The sequence below is a fragment of the Rutidosis leptorrhynchoides genome, chromosome 6, assembly GCF_046630445.1.
Source record: "Rutidosis leptorrhynchoides isolate AG116_Rl617_1_P2 chromosome 6, CSIRO_AGI_Rlap_v1, whole genome shotgun sequence".
In the NCBI taxonomy this organism is placed as follows: domain Eukaryota; kingdom Viridiplantae; phylum Streptophyta; class Magnoliopsida; order Asterales; family Asteraceae; genus Rutidosis; species Rutidosis leptorrhynchoides.
This window is the reverse complement of record NC_092338.1, coordinates 307,865,278-307,869,553: the sequence shown is the minus strand read 5'-3', so window position 1 is coordinate 307,869,553 and position 4,276 is coordinate 307,865,278. Positions and strand designations below refer to the sequence as shown.

The following is a 4,276-nucleotide window of genomic DNA, read 5'->3' as shown; positions in this document are numbered from 1 at the left end:
GCTTACTCGGTGAATCATATGCTAAACCACTGCGGGTAGTGATAGCATTAACGTGCCCATTCTTCGGGTTGTTATCGGTCTTACTCGGTAACTCCCCCGGTTTCCTCACATTATTCTGACTAGCAAGCTGACCAATTTGTTTCTCAAGATTCTGAATCGCTGCTTGTTGATTTCGAAACATTTGGTCATTCTTCTCTGAGTAACAGTAGTAACAAGCTGAGTTTGAGATATCACAAGCTTCTCGATCATAGCTTCAAGGTTGGACTTTTTCTCTTCGGCTTGGGGTTTCTGAAAATACCCGGGAGCTTGCTGTTGATATCCTCCACTAGAACCTGGCTGAAACCTTGAACCTTGATTACCTTGAGGATTATAGGGATTATTGAAATTCCTATTAAACTGCGCACGTCCCTGAAATTGATTGTTGTTCTGCTGACAAATATAAGCTATCTCTTCCTTCTGATTCATAGTCAAACCTGCATCACAATCTTTTGCCAGATGCAATCCCCCACAATACTCACAACCAACCTTCATCCCATGAATATCCTTATTTATCTTCTCCAAATTCCTACCAAAGGAATCCAACTTAGCACTTATAGACCCAAAATCATCATAAGCACCTGTACCTGTAGTCTCTGTTCTCTTAACTGAAGCTGAATGGAAAGACTCATGATCCTGCTGCCACTCATGAGAGTAAGCAGCTTGCTTTTCAATGATCTCTAGCGCCTCTTCTTCGGTCTTATCCATTAACATACCACCTGCGGCTTGATCAATAGTCTGACGAGTAGGGATATCACAACCTTTGTAGAAGATCTGGTCCTTCTGTAAATCATTCAACCCATGTTGCGGGCATGAGCGTAACAAAGTAGCAAAACGGTCCCAAGCATCAAACAATGTCTCACTGCTCTTTTGTCTGAATTGAGAAATTTCTGCTTGAAGTCTAGCAGCTCGAGACGCAGGGAAAAACTTCGATAAAACTTATCCTCCAAAGTCTCCCAAGAGGTAATCGTGCCCTCTGGTTGCTTATCTAACCATCTCTTGGCTTCTCCCTTAAGAGTACAAGGAAAAAGCCTTGTCTTGACTGAAGTATCGGCAACCTCATGCAACTTAAACAAATTGAAAACATCATTAAAATTACGAAGATGCTCGTTAGCATCCTCAGTATCCTTGCCATAAAATCGGCAATCAGAAGAAATCAAATTCAGGATCGGCCCTGTAATTTGAAAAGGCTGAGTGATGTTCAGTTGAGTAATCGAATTGCCTTGGCCCCCTCGTGTGGCCTTCAACTTTTGTGCCATAGTCTGAGGACAAGGTGGTTGTTCTTGGTCCGCCATATCTTCAGTCTCGGAAAGATCTAAGGAGATGTAAGATTCTTCTTCTTCTCTGATTTCAGGTGGTGTATCGGGCACCACAGTCTCAGAACTACTTCCCAATTTAATTATATTAGCACTTGAAGAAAAAGATGAATCCACTGTGGACTGTTGTTCGTGACTTAATGCTCTGAATAACTCTCTTTCGGGTTCTGCAAATGGTTGAAGAATCGGAGAATTAGAAGAACGCGTATGTGGCATGCACTACCTGTTACCTGCGAAATCACAACTAACAACTGATTAAACGCACCGATTCAACTAGAGAATAACAAAAAGAAATAATAAACTATAACTAAACTAAACTAAGAACAATTAGAAACAAACTTAATTTTCAACACAATTGTCCCCGGCAGCGGCGCCAAAAAAAAACTTGATGTGTGAAATCGCGTCTATTATTTATAATGGGAAAAATAGGTTTAAAGATTTACTACACACTAACGGGCAGTGTACCCGATCGTGCAATAGTATAAAGTTGGTAAATCCAAGATCGTTCCAAGGACAGTTTAGACGTGAAAATTAAGATTGTAACTAATGAATTAAACTAAGTTAAATCTAGAAAATTGAATTATGAGATAATTTGTTTGGTTGGCTATTTAACGATTAGCCAAAATCAAAGATAGCTTTAATTAATAACAAGATTGAACAATATTTTTGGTGTTTTCAGTTTTAAGCTTTAAAGCAAACAAACGAGTAAAATAAGATAGTTGTAAACAATTAAAAAAAAAACGAATGCTTGTCTAGACCTTTTTCACATAGTATTGGATGCATTTAGATTAAGCCCCAGTTATTATCTAACTTATGTGAATTATCTAGTCGGTTCACCTGGAATTCCCCAGCGCAAACACTTCAATTAAGATTACACGACACGGAATTCCCCGTAGCCTAAGACCTCCTAATTGTGACTAAACAGTTCAACTGAGATGAAGACTCAAATCACAATCACTCCAACTCTCGTTGCGCATAATTCACCCCTATTTCGTCTAGCCTTTTGAATTCAATTTACTCTCGTCTCCGAGTAAGCAAACAATCAATTAAGACAAACCAATTGTAAATTAATGCACTAAATTAATGAACTCTCGTCCTATCAAACAACTACACAACCAATTGAATCGAAGAGTCTAGCTTCAATAAGAATGGTTCTTTAATTCAAACATCAAATCATCATAAATTAATCAAACAACTGATAAGTAGCATCCAATACATAGGTTATTAAATCTAGACAAACATTAAAGAACTTAGCCAATAATCATGGCAACAATAAAAATCCCAAATAAAGTAATAGAGAAATTCATTGTTTATGACAAGAGATTAACCTAATCAATGATTGAATCCTGAAAGATAAACGAATCGAGACTTGTTTCCGGAATGATTGATACCTTAGAATGACCTTGGAAATCCCCAAAAATCACCTAAGTTCGTCAAAAAGCTGCTGGAATTCGTCTGGATACGATAATGATAAATTAGGGTAATTTTCGGGCTTTAAATAGGTGCAATTCTGAACCCGGTTAAGAACCTGCGCGGCGCGCCCTTACTCGCGCGGCGCGCCATTTCCTCGCGCGGCGCGCCATTTAACTGGTGAGCTGAAATCTGCCTTTTAAAAACGCTCGAACTGTATTTTATGTGGAATGGCGCGGCGCGCCATGTTTTGGAGCGGCGCTCCATGTCATTTTTGCTGAAATGAGCTGAAAAACTTAATACATGTGATGACCCGGGAATTTCCGACCAAATTTAAACCTAATCTCTATATGATTTCGACACGATGAGCAAAGTCTGTAATGTTGAGTCTCAAAAACTGTGGAACTATGTTCATATAATCTTTTACATTTTGACTGTGCTCGACGATTCACGAACAATTAATTGAAATTAGATATGTGTGTAGGTATATATAAATAATAATTCGAAATATAATTTGAAGTATTATATGTTGTTGTTATTAAAAGTTAATAAAATAAAAATATGATATTATAATAATTATTATTTAAAATATATCTCTATATATAAATAATGTATATTAAAAATAAATATTAAATGATTGTAATACTCGTTTGATGTTTCGATTGATATTAAGCAAGTTAAATTCAAACTTATGTAATTTTAAAATAAACGGTGATCTGAAAATGAGTTCTATAAATTTTAGACTTACTAAAAAAAATGTATTTAGGATCTAGTAATTAAATTTTAACATTTTTTATATTTCATCCATAAATGAGAGGGACAGTTGATGTAATTTTTACTTAATAGTTAATGATCGAATTTTATACCATAATGACCAAAATAAATAAAGGAATTTAATTTAAGAATTTGGAATTTTTTCGAAGACTTTTATCCTCCACTCATTAACAACGTAGCACGAATTAATACCCTTATATAATTATGTCGACTGAAAACAGTTAATGAATCCATGAATTGGAATTAATCAACCAAGTTACTGTTTCTTACTTCAAATTTTTTTTATTTTTATTTTTTTTTGCCGTAACCCCACCCCAACCTAACTTGTCCTCTGATTAGTATTGAGAGCAAACATATCTTAATGTACTGTTTTTGATTGATGCCATAATTGATTCAACTAGTTACACTAAATCAACTTGCATATTATTTATTCTATTTCTTCCTCCTTACATTTTATCTATTCTATTAAATATATATGTACATGCATCCGAGAGATGAGAATTATCACCACCAATATTAAACACTTCAACCACTATCATATTTTATTTTCTCTGCATTTGATTACCAACAAGATTACCCCGTTAAGTACTTATTCCTCCTCTTATTTATTGTATTTTTCCATTCAAGCATCGAACTAAACCCATTTGATTATTATATATGTTGCAGCCTTACTACAATTCCGTTCAAATTATGGTCCAACCAACACCCACTGGTCGGAACTATCGTGGTTTACTAGTGCT

At 35.6% G+C, this 4,276-nt stretch overlaps 1 non-coding gene across 1 annotated transcript; it reads left to right on the top strand.

The window, feature by feature from the left end:
- Positions 1 to 832: 832 nt before the first annotated feature.
- Positions 833 to 939, top strand: LOC139856243 (small nucleolar RNA R71). Its single transcript, XR_011761738.1, has one exon. It is a non-coding gene; the product is annotated as a small nucleolar RNA R71 (small nucleolar RNA).
- The last annotated feature ends 3,337 nt before the right edge of the window (positions 940 to 4,276 follow it).